Raw genomic sequence first — 19487 nt, forward strand, 5'->3', positions numbered from 1 at the left:
GTTTGGTGGGGAACAAAGGCGCTCGCCAGCGCCATCTCCCCCGCCCATCCCCCAGCCAAAATCCCAAAGAGAACCAGTTCCTACCAGGGAACGTGCTCGCTCCGCGCAAACACCCAACTCTGCGCTTCTGCGGAGCCAAACCTCCGGCAGCGGATCTGACTCCCTCCCGCTGCCACAGGGCCCCTCCTGAAGTGGATCACCTAAGGAGAAGCGATCTAAGCCTGCCCCTCCTGCCCCCGTGCACCTTGCCTACCCACCCCAGCTAATACGCCAGATCCCCAGCATCACAAGCCTGGCAGGGTGCAAGTAGCCCAGACGAGCCACACCACCCCACAGTGAATCCCGCCCCTAGGAGAAGGGAAGAGAAGGCACACACCAGTCTGACTGTGGCCCCAGTGGTGGGCTGGGGGCAGACATCAGGTCTGACTGCGGCCCCGCCCACCAACTCCATATACACCACAGCACAGGGGAAGTGCCCTGAAGGTCCTCACCACGCCAGGGACTATCCAAAATGACCAAGCGGAAGAATTCCCCTCAGAAGAATCTCCAGGAAATAACAACAGCTAATGAGCTGATCAAAAAGGATTTAAATAATATAACAGAAAGTGAATTTAGAATAATAGTCATAAAATTAATCGCTGGGCTTGAAAACAGTATACAGGACAGCAGAGAATCTCTTGCTACAGAGATCAAGGGACTAAGGAACAGTCACGAGGAGCTGAAAAACGCTTTAAACGAAATGCATAACAAAATGGAAACCACCACAGCTCGGCTTGAAGAGGCAGAGGAGAGAATAGGTGAACTAGAAGATAAAGTTATGGAAAAAGAGGAAACTGAGAAAAAGAGAGATAAAAAAATCCAGGAGTATGAGGGGAAAATTAGAGAGCTAAGTGATACACTAAAAAGAAATAATATACGCATAATTGGTATCCCAGAGGAGGAAGAGAGAGGGAAAGGTGCTAAAGGGGTACTTGAAGAAATCATAGCTGAGAACTTCCCTGAACTGGGGAAGGAAAAAGGCATTGAAATCCAAGAGGCACAGAGAACTCCCTTCAGACGTAACTTGAATCGATCTTCTGCATGACATATCATAGTGAAACTGGCAAAATACAAGGATAAAGAGAAAATTCTGAAAGCAGCAAGGGGTAAACGTGCCCTCACATATAAAGGGAGACCGATAAGACTCGTGACTGATCTCTCTTTTGAAACTTGGCAGGCCAGAAAGAATTGGCACGAGATTTTCAGGGTGCTAGACAGAAAAAATATGCAGCCAAGAATCCTTTATCCAGCAAGTCTGTCATTTAGAATAGAAGGAGAGATTAAGGTCTTCCCAAACAAACAAAAACTGAAGGAATTTGTCACCACTAAACCAGCCCTACAAGAGATCCTAAGGGGGACCCTGTGAGACAAAGTCCCAGAGACATCACTACAAGCATAAAACATACAGACATCACAATGACTCTAAACCCATATCTTTCTATAATAACACTGAATGTAAATGGATTAAATGCGCCAACCAAAAGACATAGGGTATCAGAATGGATAAAAAAACAAGACCCATCTATTTGCTGTCTACAAGAGACTCATTTTAGACCTGAGGACACCTTTAGATTGAGAGTGAGGGGATGGAGAACTATTTATCATGCCACTGGAAGCCAAAAGAAAGCTGGAGTAGCCATACTTATATCAGACAAACTAGACTTTAAATTAAAGGCTGTAACAAGAGATGAAGAAGGACATTATATAATAGTTACAGGATCTATCCATCAGGAAGAGCTAACAATTATAAATGTCTATGCGCTGAATACCGGAGCCCCCAAATATATAAAACAATTACTCATAAACATAAGCAACCTTATTGATAAGAATGTGGTCATTGCAGGGGACTTTAACACCCCACTTACAGAAATGGATAGATCATCTAGACACACGGTCAATAAAGAAACAAGGGCCCTGAATGAGACATTGGATCAGATGGACTTGACAGATATATTTAGAACTCTGCATCCCAAAGCAACAGAATATACTTTCTTCTCGAGTGCACATGGAACATTCTCCAAGACAGATCATATACTGGGTCACAAAACAGCCCTTCATAAGTTTACAAGAATTGAAATTATACCATGCTTACTTTCAGACCACAATGCTATGAAGCTTGAAATCAACCACAGGAAAAAGTCTGGAAAACCTCCAAAAGCATGGAGGTTAAAGAACACCCTACTAACGAATGAGTGGGTCAACCAGGCAATTAGAGAAGAAATTAAAAAATATATGGAAACAAACGAAAATGAAAATACAACAATCCAAACGCTTTGGGACGCAGCAAAGGCAGTCCTGAGAGGAAAATACATGGCAATCCAGGCCTATCTCAAGAAACAAGAAAAATCCCAAATACAAAATCTAACAGCACACCTAAAGGAACTAGAAGCAGAACAGCAAAGGCAGCCTAAACCCAGCAGAAGAAGAGAAATAATAAAGATCAGAGCAGAAATAAACAATATAGAATCTAAAAAAACTGTAGAGCAGATCAACGAACCAAGAGTTGGTTTTTTGAAAAAATAAACAAAATTGACAAACCTCTAGCCAGGCTTCTCAAAAAGAAAAGGGAGATGACCCAAATAGATAAAATCATGAATGAAAATGGAATTATTACAACCAATCCCTCAGAGATACAAACAATTATCAGGGAATACTATGAAAACTTATATGCCAACAAATTGGACAACCTGGAAGAAATGGACAAATTCCTGAACACCCACACTCTTCCAAAACTCAGTCAGGAGGAAATAGAAAGCTTGAACAGACCCATAACCAGCGAAGAAATTGAATCAGTTATCAAAAATCTCCCAACAAATAAGAGTCCAGGACCAGATGGCTTCCCAGGGGAGTTCTACCAGACGTTTAAAGCAGAGATAATACCTATCCTTCTCAAGCTATTCCAAGAAATAGAAAGGGAAGGAAAACTCCCAGACTCATTCTATGAAGCCAGTATTACTTTGATTCCTAAACCAGACAAAGATCCAGTAAAAAAAGAGAACTACAGGCCAATATCCCTGATGAATATGGATGCAAAAATTCTCAATAAGATACTAGCAAATCGAATTCAATGGCATATAAAAAGAATTATTCACCATGATCAAGTGGGATTCATTCCTGGGATGCAGGGCTGGTTCAACATTCGCAAATCAATCAACGTGATACATCACATTAACAAAAAAAAAGAGAAGAACCATATGATCCTGTCAATCGATGCAGAAAAGGCCTTCGACAAAATCCAGCACCCTTTCTTAATAAAAACCCTTGAGAAAGTTGGGATAGAAGGAACATACTTAAAGATCATAAAAGCCATTTATGAAAAGCCCACAGCTAACATCATCCTCAACGGGGAAACCTGAGAGCTTTTTCCCTGAGATCAGGAACACGACAGGGATGCCCACTCTCACCGCTGCTGTTTAACATAGTGCTGGAAGTTCTAGCATCAGCAATCAGACAACAAAAGGAAATCAAAGGCATCAAAATTGGCAAAGATGAAGTCAAGCTTTCGCTTTTTGCAGATGACATGATACTATACATGGAAAATCCGATAGCCTCCACCAAAAGTCTGCTAGAACTGATACATGAATTCAGCAAAGTTGCAGGATACAAAATCAATGTACAGAAATCAGTTGCATTCTTATACACTAACAACGAAGCAACAGAAAGACAAGTAAAGAAACTGATCCCATTCACAATTGCACCAAGAAGCATAAAATACCTAGGAATAAATCTAACCAAAGATGTAAAGGATCTGTATGCTGAAAACTATAGAAAGCTTATGAAGGAAATTGAAGAAGATTTAAAGAAATGGAAAGACATTCCCTGCTCATGGATTGGAAAAATAAATATTGTCAAAATGTCAATACTACCCAAAGCTATCTACACATTCAATGCAATCCCAATCAAAATTGCACCAGCATTCTTCTCGAAACTAGAACAAGCAATCCTAAAATTCATATGGAACCACAAAAGGCCCCGAATAGCCAAAGGAATTTTGAAGAAGAAGACCAAAGCAGGAGGCATCACAATCCCAGACTTTAGCCTCTACTACAAAGCTGTCATCATCAAGACAGCATGGTATTGGCACAAAAACAGACACATATACCAATGGAATAGAATAGAAACCCCAGAACTAGACCCACAAACGTATGGCCAACTCATCTTTGACAAGCAGGAAAGAACATCCAATGGAAAAAAGACAGCCTCTTTAACAAATGGTGCTGGGAGAACTGGACAGCAACATGCAGAAGGTTGAAACTAGACCACTTTCTCACACCATTCACAAAAATAAACTCAAAATGGATAAAGGACCTAAATGTGAGACAGGAAACCATCAAAGCCTTAGAGGAGAAAGCAGGAAAAGACCTCTCTGACCTCAGCCGTAGCAATCTCTTACTCGACACATCCCCAAAGGCAAGGGAATTAAAAGCAAAAGTGAATTACTGGGACCTTATGAAGATAAAAAGCTTCTGCACAGCAAAGGAAACAACCAACAAAACTAAAAGGCAACCAACGGAATGGGAAAAGATATTCGCAAATGACATATCGGACAAAGGGCTAGTATCTAAAATCTATAAAGAACTCACCAAACTCCACACCCGAAAAACAAATAACCCAGTGAAGAAATGGGCAGAAAACGTGAATAGACACTTCTCTAAAGAAGACATCCGGATGGCCAACAGGCACATGAAAAGATGTTGAACGTCGCTCCTTATCAGGGAAATACAAATCAAAACCACACTCAGGTATCACCTCACGCCAGTCAGAGTGGCCAAAATGAACAAATCAGGAGACTATAGATGCTGGAGAGGATGTGGAGAAACGGGAACCCTCTTGCACTGTTGGTGGGAATGCAAATTGGTGCAGCCACTCTGGAAAGCAGTGTGGAGGTTCCTCAGAAAATTAAAAATAGACCTACCCTATGACCCAGCAATAGCACTGCTAGGAATTTATCCAAGGGATACAGGAGTACTGATGCATAGGGCCACTTGTACCCCAATGTTCATAGCAGCACTCTCAACAATAGCCAAATTATGGAAAGAGCCTAAATGTCCATCAACTGATGAATGGATAAAGAAATTGTGGTTTATATACACAATGGAATATTACGTGGCAATGAGAAAAAATGAAATATGGCCTTTTGTAGCAACGTGGATGGAACTGGAGAGTGTGATGCTAAGTGAAATAAGCCATACAGAGAAAGACAGATACCATATGGTTTCACTCTTATGTGGATCCTGAGAAACTTAACAGGAACCCATGGGGGAGGGGAAGGAAAAAAAAAAAAAAGAGGTTAGAATGGGAGAGAGCCAAAGCATAAGAGACTGTTAAAAACTGAGAACAAACTGAGGGTTGATGGGGGGTGGGAGGGAGGAGAGGGTGGGTGATGGGTATTGAGGAGGGCACCTTTTGGGACGAGCACTGGGTGTTGTATGGAAACCAATTTGTCAATAAATTTCATTAAAAAAAAATAAATTTCTCTTAATATTTTGTGGTTTTAGCGTAGAAGTCTTGTTCATCTTTAGATTTCTATCTGGGAATTTAATATTTTCCTTGATGTTATTATAAATGCTATAATTTTTAAAATTAATTTTATATTTTAAATTTTTCATTTATTAGTTTTTTAGTGTCCCACTCTTAAACTTAATTTTCTAAATATTGCTAGTATATGGAAATATAAGGTATTTTTTGATATATTAGTTTTGTATCCAACACTGATTTATTTCATGTTAAATTAACCTTTTATTAGGTTCATGATGTTATTAGGTTCACGTTGTTTTATTTATATACTGCTGGTTCAGTTACCTAATATTTGCCTTATGGGGTTTCCCTTGTATGTAATTATATATTTTTTTCTCTTGTGCCTTTTAAAATTCTCTTTATCACTATTTTTACCTTTTTAATTACTATGTGTCTTGCTGTAGATTCCATGAGTTGGTTTTGTTAGGGGTTCATTGTGCCTCCTGGGTCTGGATTTCCCAAGTTTAGGGAAGTTTTCAGCTATTATTTCTTCTAATAAATTTTCTGCCTTCTTTATTCTCTCTTCTCCTTCTTGGATCCCTATAATGTGAATATTATTATGCTTGATGATGTCTTTGATTTTCCTTAACCTATTCTTATTTTTTATTCTTTTGTTTTTGGTCTTTTGGCTGTTAAGCTTGGTTGCTTTCTCTTTCTCTGTCTTCCAGCTCACTCATCTGTTTTTCTGCTTTCTCTTTTCTACTATTTATTCCTTGTAATGTATTTTTAATTGCAGTTATTGAGGTTAGCTGAAATGAACCATCCATGATTGGTTCTTTTTTACATTTTTCTCTTTGTTGAAGTTCTCATTGAGATCCTCCACTGTTTTCTCAAATCCAGCAAGTATCTTTGTGACCATTACTTTGAATCCTCTATCAGGCATTTGTTTATCTCCATTCCATTTAGCCTTTTTGCTGTGATTTCATCATGTTCTTTCATTTGGGAAATATTCCTCTGCCTCTTAATTCTGTCTCTGTTTGTTTCTATGTATTAGGAAAGCCACTTATATACTTCTGATCTTGAAAGTAGTGGTCTTATGAAGAAGTCCTGTAAGGACCTGTCATGTAATGTCCCCTGTTCAACAGGACCATGCACCTCAGAGGTGTACCTGTTTGTGTGCACTGTACTACTGTGGTTGTGTGCATTTGCCTTCAGTTCATTTGGCTGCAATGGCCCCCTTTGCCTTTTGTGGGTAAGTTTGGTCCCCATGCTGTTACATGTCCAGTCTGGGGTTGCCAGCTGGGTCAGACCAGATGTCTGCCCTCAGCTCATTTGCCAGGGATGAAGTTACACCAAACTCCAGGGTACTGTCCTTGCCTTGTCCCCTGAGAGCTTTTAGTTGGTGGACAGAGCCTGAAGTCAGAGCAGGTATTATTTTCCTAGTTTGTCTGTTGGGATTGCAGTGATCCTGAAATGCAGGGCTGTCTCCTTGTGCTGCCCCTGTGAGTTTTTGTTGGTGGGCAAGGCCAGCAGTCAGATCAGATTTCAGTTCCCAGACCACTGTTGGGGCTGCAGTTGAACTGGTATGTGTGGTTATGTTTCCCTCTCCCTAGGACAAGACTCACTTTGGAGTGGTGCTGGTCACTTTCAGGGCTGCTTGTAAAATGAGATGCACCATGCACCAATATGAAGGGACTCTTGCCGGGTGGAGCCGGTTGGATGAGGCAAGTCCACAGGAGAACATGGGGGCAGGGCATATGATGTTAGCAAGCTATGTGGTAAGTGTTTGCACTGGTTCCTGCAGTTGTCCAGATATTTAGGCTGTATTGGGGTGGGGGTGGGAGATAAATGGTACCCAGCAGTTCCTTTTCCTTGGAGAATTCTCCTAAACATTCCTGCCCCTCCAGCACCATTCTGAGATTAGTAAATAAATCTTCATATATATACTGCAGGGCTTTTCAGACTACTTCTATGTTGTATGTAGGCAGGTTGTTTGTTAGGCTATCACTTTAAGAGTGGGAACTCTTAAAGTTTTCTATCACTCTCTGGCTCTCCCAGAGCTGAGTCCTCTGATTTTTGAGTTAAGCACTGCTGGTTGTAAAAACTTGTGAACTAAAGCCCTGCTGAATTCAAAGCCAAGTGCCATGGAGAATCATCTTCTGAGTGCAGGTCCCCTGTGTCTGGGATGCCTGGAGTGGGGTCTGTTCCTCTCTTCTCTGTGTGCTGGTGGTGTTCCTCCTATTTGTGGTTAGTCTCATTGGGAGTTTGGTCCCAACTGGGTCTCCAAACTTCCTACCATTTTTTTATGTTTATTTTTCAGAGAAAGAGTGCAAATGGGGGAGGGGGAAGAGAGAGAGGGAGACACAGAATCCCAAGCAGGCCCCAGGCTCTGAGCTGTCAGCACAGAGCCCTATGTGGGGCTCAAACCCACAAACCATGAGATCATCACCTGAGCTGAAGTCAGATGCTTAACTGACTGAGCCACCCAGGTGCCCCCCATTTTTGATGTGGCTTCCTCTGTGTGATTGAAGAGTCCGGTCTGCCAGGCTTCAGGTCATTTTCTGGGTTCGTTGCAGTGATGTGATTATTATCTAGGTTCATGGATTGAAGTGAGCTTGAGATACTCTTACTTCGCCATCTTCCGAGGGAGGTATCTTTTGTTTCCTCCTGCATTTAAGCTTTTATCTTTTTCTTTAATTTCCAACAGTTTGATCATTTTATACATAGAGTAGTTTTCTTTTGTAATTCTGTTGCAGGTGTGTGGAGCTTCTGGAATATGAAACACTGTCTTCAGTTATAGAAATATTTTCAGCCATTGTCTTTCAAATATTGCTTCATCATCTTTTCTCTCTTCTACTTCTGAGATTATCTTTTTTACTCTCCGTTTTTTAGTGTGGATATTTTTGTCAGGGAACGATTCTCAATGACATTTCTACAAATTTATAAGATCTATATTTTCAAGGATGTTCGTATAGGAAATAGTCTTGGAAGACATAAACATGAATTCAAGTTCTCTATTAAGATTTTCCATCTAATTACCAATTTAAAAACTTAACTTTCAAAAAAAACCCCTTTCATAGTTATTTTAAAGCCTCTGTTTAATTCCAATATCTGTCATTGCCTGTGGTCTATAGCTATTGTTTGATTTTTCCTTGGTTTTTGATGGTCTTCAAGTTTGTGTCATACTTTTTTTCAATGTCAGAATAGTACAGGAAAAATTGCAGAGATAATTGATCTTCCTTCAGAAATGATTTACATTTGGTTCTGTCAGGTAACTCAGTAGGGGTATATCCAGTATATCCCAATCCAGGAATTGAGGTGATTGAAGGCATGATTTTGGTCTTTGTAACAGCTTTTCTATTTTTTACTTTACACATCCTCCTATAGCCTTTCAGGATTCCCAGCTGAAATCCTTGGGTATTTACAGCTATTAAGACTTCCACTTGAGGGACAGGCCCTCCAAACACCCAGTCCTAAAAGTCAATGGGACTAGGTCCACAATGATATGAAATGTTAGGGTTCAGTCGCAAACAGTCAAGATAGAATTCTTGAGATGATTTGGGTGCAAAAGGGTGGTTTTATTAAAGCACAAGGACAGGACCCATGGGCAGAAAGAGCTTCACTGGGATTGTGAGAAGCAGCTGATTATGTACTTTCAAGGAGGGGGTTAGGGACAGCGGAAGTCTCTAAGGAATTTGGAAGCAAGGTTTCCAGGACCTTGAGGCACTAGCTGTTGTTAGGAAAATGTCATTTAACACTGTCTTAGTAAAACCTTAGTCATGAGACCCTTCAGATGTGTATCAGTGGGCCATATGTTTGGAGGATGATTACAAACATACATCTTGGAGGCTGGTAGAGATAAAGAAGTTTCCAAAGGGATTTTCATACATTCAAGGAGACTTACAGGATTCTGGAGGTTGGACTAATGTCAAGCTAGGGTTGCCTTTTGCCTTTAGCAAAGTATTAACATTGAGGCAGTTGAGTTCCTGGAGGAAGGTCACTCTGCCTGTCACAAGTGCTTGTCATTGGGCTGTAAGTTATAAGGAAGTTTAATTTTTTTCTTTTGCCTTTATTCATCATATCTTTCCCCCCAAACAATTTTGACCCTTAAATCTTTAAGGCTGCTGATGGTGGAAGGTCCTGACTTCTGTAACTTCTTCCTGCTGAATCAGAGCATAGAGATATCCCAAACTATGGGTCAATATTGTTCGGTTGAGGACTTATGTATATAGGAGTTATGAAAGGCAGAGACAGCTGAATCCAAGGAAAACCACATGTATGGATCTCCCTGAGTAGAAAGGATTATCTGTTGGCTTGAAGTTATGGTAGTGAAGGAGTCTCAGCACCGGGTGAAGAGATATGGGAGAAAATAGCAAAACAAAATCAAAATAACAACAAAAAAAAGAAGCCCGAATAAGGGTCCTTTGATAGTTGACAAAAATCCTCCTCTAGTCCAGAAGTTTAACCAATCATTAAAGGAAATAGAGGGATCAGTTAAAGCACCAATTTAAGTGTTTATGTCCATTAGAAATCCAGAAATATGGTAATCTGGAAAGTATACACAACATTCTGCTTTTTAAAAAAAAATGTTTTTGTTTATTTTTGAGAGAGAGAGAGAGAGAGAATGAGCACAAATGGGGACAGGGCAGAGACAGGGGACAGAGGATCCAAAGCAGGCTATGTGCTGAAAGCAGAAAGCCTGGTGTGGGGCTTGAACTCAAGAACTGCAAGATCATGACCTGAGCCGAAGTCAGATACTCAACCAATTGAGCCACCCAGGTGCCCTCACAGCATTCTGCATTTATGAAAGCACAAGGGCTACCTTGTGCAGCAGCTAAAACATCTAATGCTATTCTATTTTGTAAAACTGAAGTAAAACACATTTGTGTTACTTCAGTATTTGATAGTGAAATGCTATTTTCAGTGTCACTTAGGGCTTTGACTGTGTACTTATTAAGAGTTTCATGTGCCAAACCAAATCCTCCAGTCCTAAAGAGGGAATAAAGATAGATGTGAGGTGGTCATACCAATGAAAAACAGAATGTGTCCACTATTGTTTTAAATTTGGAAGGTTGGCTGTGTTAGTAATGGTTTTAATGATGTGTCCATGCATCCAGGCAGAATCCAGAGTACAGAGGAGTATACAGCCTGGAGAAAGTCATGGCCACAAGTTAGAGCCACATAGCCACTGGGTCCCATTAGGAACCAGCCATCTAAGTGTAAGCCTTCTTGTTGAGTCAGTAGCAAATCAATCAGTGCCCTGGAGAGCAATGATTTGTAAGCGTACTTCTAATGATAGCTATCCTAATTGCCATGTGCGGTTTGTCCATGTATTGTAAGTATGGTTTTTTTGTTTCTAGCATAGAATTGCTTTCTGACTTAACTGTCCAGTTGTGGGGGTAAGCCATAAATATCTATCCCAGATTTTATATATTCCATCCAGTATATACTGAGAAGTTGGGTTTACTTGAAAAGGCTGTTGTATGCTTGGCTAAAACTTCTATTTGCAATTTGATAGCAATTGAAGCAGCTCCTAGGACAAATATGGCTAAGTGATAAAACTATCAAGAAGCCCTCTTTTTTTTTGATGGTTAGCCTTGCCAACATCTTAATTATGAGGAATCACTGGCAAATGGGAGAAGACTTGTATGGGAATATGGGCATCCCTAAGTTCATTATCTGGTCCAATCACAAGGAAATTGGGGTTATCCATCATTCTACAAGTTCATAGTTAATCCCATGGAGTGGGGAGCACTCTAGCTTTTAAGGAGTGATTTTGTCATTCCAGCCACACAGAATTGGTCAAGGTGATAGTTGAATTATACAACTTTTGGGGAATCAATCTCATTTTTCCAGCTGTTCAAATAAAAAATATATATCTATGGGATCCTGTTATCCTCCCAGAATAACAAACATGAAGATTGTCTATACATGAGCTATTGTGGCAATTTCTCTGAAGTTTGGCTCAAGTTGCCTAGCTTAGGCAAATAACATTCAAAGACAATCAGAACTAGAAATTAATACTCACAAAGGTGTGTTATTGAAACATAAGTTTCTCTCTATAATTAGTCTCATTTCTGGAGATAACCAAATCAAAGGTAATTCATTTGCAAAACAAGTCCAATTTTAAAAAACTTGGCCTAGTTATTTACATAAACTCAGCAAGAATAGTGATTGACCATATAGATTTTTCAATGTCTGCTTTGCTACAACTTTTCAATAGGAATCTGGATTGAACTTTTAGTAGCCTTTCTAGGCCAGAAGCCAGCCCAAGTATTTGCCATCAGACATGCCTGCAACACCTGTAGATTTGGGCAAATTCCTCTTCTTGAGGTACCCAAAATATCCTGACGTACCTGCACCTGCCAGGTAGTGATGTTCTTTACTGGTAAGGCTTATGGGAACTCTGTAAGCAAGGTATCAGGTTAACATTTCCAAGGGGCTTTATTGACTCTCTGTTTCTAAAGTCAATCTCAGTTCCGTAAAGCTGCCTAATCATATGTGACTCTATCCGTGTCTCTCAAATATGATATTCCAGTCAAAGTCTTGGTAAAATAACCAATATTTCCAATGGTGTCCTGTTACAAGGAGAACAGATTCTTATTGAACCTATGTAAATAACTATGATTACCATGAATGAAAGAATACTCACTGAGACTTTTCTGAATTTTAGAGGGTCAGGTAGAGAGAAAAGTTAAATGCTTCAATTTGTTCACAAATGAATACTTGATCATATTTTTATAAATCATGAGATGTCTTTTTTATTGTTTTAATTAAAAAAACTGTTTACATATATAGAGAGAGCATGCACACAGGGGAGGGGCAGAAAGAGAGAGGAAGAAAGAGAATTTTAAGCAGGCTCCACTCAGCATGGATCCCAACTCGGGGCTCAATTTCACTACCCTGAGATCATGACCTGAGCTGAAATCAAGATTTGGATGCTCAGCTGACTGAGCCACCCAGGGGCCCCAGTCATAGATATCTTAAGAGAAAGTTTTCTTAATATGGAAGAGCAAACATTAGAGAACCAGCAATGTTTTAAACAAGAGTCCCCAAAACTATAATTATCTTTTTCAGTTCATTAGTCCCGTGTTACTAATTCTTACTTAGTTTGAATGTAGATTTTTCAGTTCTGGAAATTCTTTCCCATTTCAGTTCTATGATCTTAAAGATATTGAATACCTATATTTGTCAAAAGCCCTTTTTGAATCTCCTTGAAAAAAGGAGCGCCTGGGTGGCGCAGTCGGTTAAGCGTCCGACTTCAGCCAGGTCACGATCTCGCGGTCCGTGAGTTCGAGCCCCGCGTCGGGCTCTGGGCTGATGGCTCAGAGCCCGGAGCCTGTTTCCGATTCTGTGTCTCCCTCTCTCTCTGCTCCTCCCCCGTTCATGCTCTGTCTCTCTCTGTCCCAAAAATAAATAAAACGTTGAAAAAAAAAAAAAAGAAAATGAAACATGTTTCATAAAAGAATAAGAACAATTACAAATGACAAAAAACTCAGAAATGGACACTGTTAATGACCTGAGAATCTGCCAAGGAGATCCAGTTATTTCTGTGACACAGAAAATGTCAATAATCAGAATATTGAGTGATGACCTTGTACCAGAACATAACATACCAAATTAACAAGTCTAATTAGTTGGAGACTTCAGTCATAATTTTAAATCTTAGAGAAGTTTGTTGAAACCTTAGAAAGTTTTAAAGCACATGCCTAGATAGTATTACAGCTCATCTGTAAGACCTGATAAAGACAAAACATAGAAACTGGTTTTTCTGCAGAGGCAAAGGAAAGAGAAAACAACTTTGTTTACATTTTCTTATCAAGAGCAGACCAACAAGCCAAGAAAACTTTGTCTTTTTAACAGAGAGAAAGCAGAATTTCAATTTTATACCAGTGTACTTTTAAAATCCACTTATCTCAACCTAAGTTTATCCTGACCATGCATAAAATTCCTTTTTCAAAGATTCCTCTTCACAAACTTTCTACAACGTTCCTTTGCATTTACATTTTGTCCTAAGCATTTTCTTTTGAAATAACCAGTCTAATTCTAGGACAAATTACTTTCTTTTTCCTTCAACAAAAATGTATTCCCATTCCTTACATCTTTCTTACACATCTCCTGCTTTCCTACATACAGAGTTGCTTCCCTAATTTCCATTAATCTTAATTACATTTAACAGAATTTTAACTCTCAGAAATCTTAGCCTCTAGTGAAAACTAAGTAGTAACTAATTGTAATCTGTTGCACCAGAATTCTTTAGATGGCAAATTTATGAATACATTTAAGCACAAAACACATTTTCCAACAAACTCAAATATTCTTAGTTTCTCTGCAACGAGAAGTCAAAAGAACAAACCTATGTTCAGTAATCAGTGCTTCAGCACTGATTTAAAATTTCAGGTTACCGAAGAAAGACTACCTTAACAATTATCCACGAAAACTTTGAGACAGACAAAATTAACTTCATTTTAAGTCATCTTTTTGCTAACAAATTGCAACACAAATAACACAAGCTTATTTGACCTGCAGTACACTTTGCTAGAATAAAATTTCATATTTAATGTAGATAACTCTAGATATGTCAATATTAATTAAACCAAAAAACTTGAATTAGTTTAAATACTGAATTTTGTTCCATCTGGGTCTGCTTAAAAGTCAGTCAATTTGTTTCCCATTGTCAGTTTCTACATGTGGGCACTGGTGGGGAAATCTGAAGTGGGTGATATAAGTCCAAGAGGGTGCTCTTTGCTCCTTGACAGCAAGGGTAGAAGGAGGAACCAATGGTGCTGGAGGTACTGAGGGTGGAATAGGAGCCAGTTATGCAGGCCACACCCAAGGTGGTACAGAAATAGAAGGGGGGGGGGGAGGAAAAATAAGGGAAAGTGCTGTTAGAGGGCAGAGAAAGAGGACTCTTGGTTCTAAAATTCATCAGTTTGGACAGATGAACAGATGCCATGTTTTTCTCCTGCCAACAAGTGAAAATATAGGCAGTCCATGTCAGATACAGAAGTCAGGGAATATCCCTGAAACAAAGGAAGTTTTGGCAATTGCTTGGGAATTTTCCTTAAAGTCCTCATCGCAAGATAAACTAACCAGAGACAGTTGGCTCCAATTATCAGAGCCATTAGCCTGGGAAATGAATGGGGGAGAAGCCCCTACATCTATTAGGAGGAATAACAGTGAGAGATGGTCAATGCTCCCTTCATTAGGGACGGCTTGTGTTTCCTCCAGCAACCTGGATTTAGGAAGCCTATTTAGACAATTATCATCCAAAATATCAGGAGGGAGTTTATCAGTCTGGTTACTGACCAAACTCATTCTGTAAGAGGACTTTAGGTTTGGGTCCTGATTTAGAGCCATGAAGGTCTGGACCTAGGTACCTCTGTCAATTTGCCATGTTTCCTACAAAAGAGATCAAACCGATAGATCAAATTGAGGTCATGCACTGTTACAGAAGAGATCAGTCTTTTCTTAAACGTTGTAATCCATATTGTTTCCAGTGGGTTAAAAGGAATCCCAAGGGAGAGTCCTTGGAAACTGAAGAAGATGGCTAGAGAAGGTCCTTTACCAAGAAAATCCACCCTCCCCACCTCTGGGTGGCTTCCCACATTCAGGATATATCAGAGGTTCCTGGTGTCAAAGTGACCCAAGGTGTCCCTTCAAAGAAATCGCTATTGATCATCACTCTGCTTGCTGTCAAGGTCCTGTAGGAGGGAGTGCCAGCATCCCCCAACTTCTGCAATGCATCCTAGGCTACAAATGGGTGTCAGTGAATGGACCAAAATACTATGCTGTGCCATGAAGAATCTGCCATTTTTAATCCATAGAAAATACTAGAAAAGTTTTACAAGGGAAAATTACCTGATTTTGTAATTTAAGTAGTTAGCAGGGGAAATTGATGGAAAACAGTAAAGATAAAAATCCATCACAATCTAAGTAACATTCCAAGACATGTAGTCTTTAAAGCAAACTTCCCTAGGAAATGGTGCCTGGTTGGGTTTTAATTCAATCAGGTGCTGGTTTTGGCTGACTCTGAGTGGAGATCTCATGACCAGAAATGGCTGGACCAGAGATGTGGAGGGGGTCACATTAGACCAATGAGGAGGAAACCTCACAAGAGAGTCTTAAGATTGATAGCCATCCCGGGGTGCCTGGGTGGCTCAGTCGGTTGAGCGTCTGACTTTGGCTCAGGTCATAATCTCACAGCTTGTGAGTCTGAGCCCTGTGTCGGGCTCTGTGCTGACAGCTCAGAGCCTGGAGCCTGCTTTGGATTCTGTGTCTCCCTCTCTCTCTGCTCCTGATCCACTCGAATTCTGTCTCTGTCTCTCTCAAAAATAAATAGACATTAAAAAAATGAAAAAAAAAAAGATTAGCAGCCATCCTAGTGACTTAGGTGAGTGTCCCATGCTCAAGACAAACATCTTTGTATAAGGACAGGAATAAAGAGAAGACATCACGTTTCTAGATCTTATTACCATTCCAGCCATGGTACTAACTTTCAGCCAAAAAGCAGGCATTTTCCATCCTGTAGAGTAGCCATGGGCAGAGTGTGGCCTGAACAATTGACATGAAAATGTTCCAATAAGACCATAGTCCTTAAAAAGCCCCTGAAATAATAGTAGAGAAGAAAAAGTACTCACCAAGTTTGAATGAGTCTCAGTGTCCAGATGAAAAGACTCAGGTCCCACATTGGGCAACAAAATGATGTGAAATGTTGGGGTTCAGAAGCAAACAGTCAAGAAAGAATTCTTGAGATGTCTTAGGTGCAAAAAGGGTGATTTTATTTAAACACAGGGACAGGATCCATGGGCAGAAAGAGCTGCATGGGGATTGTGAGGAGTGGCTGATTACATATTTTCAAGTTGGGGGAGGGAGTCAGGGATATCAAAAGTCTCTAAGGAATTTGGAAGGAAGGTTTCCAGGACCTTGAGGTGCTAGTTGTTGTTAGGAAAATGTCATTTAACACTGTCTTAGTAAAACCTTAGTCATGAGGCCCTTCAGATGTTTATCAGTGGGCCATATGCTTGAAGGATGATTGAAAACATATATCTTGGGGTGGGTAGAGATCAAGGAAGTTTCCAAAGGGATTTTCATACGTTCAAGGGAGACTTACAGGATTCTGGAGGTTGGACTAATGTCAAGCTAATATTGCCTTTTGCCTTTAGCAAAATATATGGAAGCAAATGAAAATTTGTCAAGGAATATACAATATAAAAAGATGTGGATCTAGAGGGAACATACTTCAATATAATAAAGGCTGTGATGGCAGGCCTATAGTTACCATCATACTCAATGGTGAAAAGTTAAAAGCTTTTCCTCTAGGATCAGGGACAAGACAAGGATGCTGACTTTCACCATTTTTATTCCCCACATAAGAAGTTTGTGACACGAGAAACAAAACTTAGGGGAGGAGTAAGATGTAAAGCTTTAGAATACATTCAAACTTAAGTTGTTATCAACTTAAAACAGACTGGGATAAATATAAATTGCTTGACTGAAGGCTCATGATAGACACAAAATGAAACCCTATCAAGATACACGAAAGGTATCCAAAATCTATAAAGAACTTACCAAACTCAACACCCGAAAAAACAAATAATCCAGTGAAGAAATGGGTAGAAGACACGAATAGATACTTTTCCAAAGAAGACATCCAGATGGCCAACAGGCACATGAAAAGATGCTCAACATCACTCATCATCAGGGAAATACAAATCAAAATCACAATGAGATACCACCTCACACCAATCAGAGTTGCTAAAATTAACAATTCAGGAACAACAGATGTTGGCAAGGATGTGGAAAAACAGGAACCCTCCTGCACTGTTAGTGGGAATGCAAACTCGTGCAGCTGCTCTGGAAAACAGTGTGGAGGTTCCTCAAAAAATTAAAAATAGAACTACCCTACAACCCAGCAATAGCACTACTAGGAATTTACCCAAAGGATACAGAAGTGCTGATTCATAGGGGCACATGTACCCCAATGTTTATAGCCATGCTTTCAACAATAGCCAAATTATGGAAAGAGCTCAAATGTCCATCAACTGATGAATGGATAAAGAAGATGTGGTTCATATCTACAATGGAATACTACTTGGCGATGAGAAAGAATGAAATCTGGCCATTTGTAGCAACGTGGATAGAACTGGAGAGTATTATGCTAAGTGAAATAAGTCAGTCAGAGAAAGACAGATATATGTTTTCACTCATATGTGGAACTTGAGAAACTTAACAGAAGCTCATGGGGAAAGGGAAGGGGAAAAAATAGTTTCAAATAGAGGGGGAGGTAAACCATAAGAGACTCTTAAATACAGAGAACAAACCGAGGGTTGGGATGAGCATTGGGTGTTGTATGTAAGTGATGAATCATGGGAATCAACCTCCCAAACCAAGAGCACACTATATACACTGTATGTTATGTAACTTGACAATAAATTATATACAAAAAAATAAAAATAAAAAAGATACACAAAAGGTAAAAGAAAGGATCTAGGCATACCACTATAGAAAATCATCAAATCACAAAGGAAGAAATCAAGAGAATAAAGGAACAGAAGAACTACAAAACAGCCAGAAAAAAATTAACAAAATGGTGATAATTCCATATTTCTCAATAGTGTCTTAAAATTTTTTTTAAATGTTTATTTATTTTTGAGAGAGAGCAAGTGCATGAGTGGGGGAGGGGTAGAGAGAGGGAGACACAGGATCTGAAGCAGGCTCCACACTGACAGCAGAGAGCCCAATGTGGGGCTTGAACTCACGAACCAGGAGATCATGACCTGAGCTGAATTCTGGCGCTTCACAAACAGAGTAACCCAGGCTCCCCTGTCAAAAATTTCTGTAAATGTAAATGCAAATGTAAACAGACAAAGACTGTAGAAAGAGACAAAGAAAATAAATATATGAAGGGTCAATCCAAAAAGAGTTTCACAGTTTTAAATATTTTTGCAGCCAAAATAGAATCTAAATGTATAAAGCAAATATTAACAGACCTAAAAGGAGCAATAGAGAGGAACACAATAACAATAGATGACTTTAATACCCACTTTCATCAATGGATAGTCTAGATAGAAAATAAATAAGAAAACATTGGCCTTACATGATATTAGAGCAGATGGACTTAACAGATATTTATAGAACATTCTATTGTAAACAACAGAATACAGTTCTTATCAAGCACGCATGAAACATTTTCCAGGATAGATCATATGTTAGGCCACAAAACAAGTCTAAATACATTTAGAAAACTCAACTCATATTAACCATCTTTTCTGATCACAATGGCATGGAACTAGAGATCAATTACAATATGTTAACTGGAAAATTCACAAATATATGGAGATTAAATGTGTTATTGAACAACCAGTGAGTCAAAGAAGAAATCATGAGAGAAATTAAAAAAAATCTTGAGACTAATGGAACAGAAATACAACATACCAACACTTATGAGATGTAATGAAAGCAGTTCTAAGAGGGAAGATCACAGAGATACATGCCACACTAAGAAATAGGAAAAACTAAAAAAAAATACCTACATTTATACCTCAATGAACTAGAAGAAACCAAAGTAAGTAGAAGGAAGGAAATAACAAATATCAGAGCAAAAATAAATGAAATAGAGACTAAAATGGCAATATAAATGATGTAATAAACTAAGAGCTAGCTTCTGAAAAAACAAACAAAACAAAATTGACGAACCTTAGACTTACAAAAAAAACACAAGAGAAGTCTCAAATAAATAAAATCAGGAAAAAAGGGAGATGTTACAAATGGTATCAGAGAAATAACAAGGATCATAAGAGACTACTGTGAACAGTTATTCACCAAAAAGTTGAACAACTTAAAAGAAATAGATAAATCCATTGAAATTTACAACCTGTCTAGACTGGATCAGGAAGAAATAGAAAATCTGAACAGACCAATTAATAGTAAGGAAATCGAATCAGTAACCAAAACCTCCCAATGAACAGAAGTCCAGCATCAGATGGCTT

General features: G+C 39.3%; 1 protein-coding gene and 1 long non-coding RNA gene across 2 annotated transcripts in view; one reads left to right on the forward strand and one right to left on the reverse strand.

Annotated features, from left to right (window-relative positions):
• Positions 1-9285: 9285 nt before the first annotated feature.
• Positions 9286-19487, reverse strand: part of LOC125166000 (60S ribosomal protein L30-like) — a 32392-nt gene continuing 22190 nt past the window's right edge. The window contains exon 3 of the mRNA XM_047859582.1: positions 9286-9299. The gene's annotated coding sequence lies outside the window, so the exon portion shown is untranslated. The remainder of the gene's footprint in view (positions 9300-19487) is intronic.
• The window catches only part of LOC125166001 (uncharacterized), a 32048-nt gene continuing 21846 nt past the window's right edge, over positions 9286-19487 (forward strand). The window contains exons 1-2 of the long non-coding RNA XR_007152305.1: positions 9286-9299; positions 14307-14312. This is a non-coding gene — a long non-coding RNA (uncharacterized LOC125166001). The remainder of the gene's footprint in view (positions 9300-14306; positions 14313-19487) is intronic.

This window comes from Prionailurus viverrinus, chromosome B2 (genome assembly GCF_022837055.1).
Source record: "Prionailurus viverrinus isolate Anna chromosome B2, UM_Priviv_1.0, whole genome shotgun sequence".
NCBI classification, from domain to species: Eukaryota; Metazoa; Chordata; class Mammalia; order Carnivora; family Felidae; genus Prionailurus; species Prionailurus viverrinus.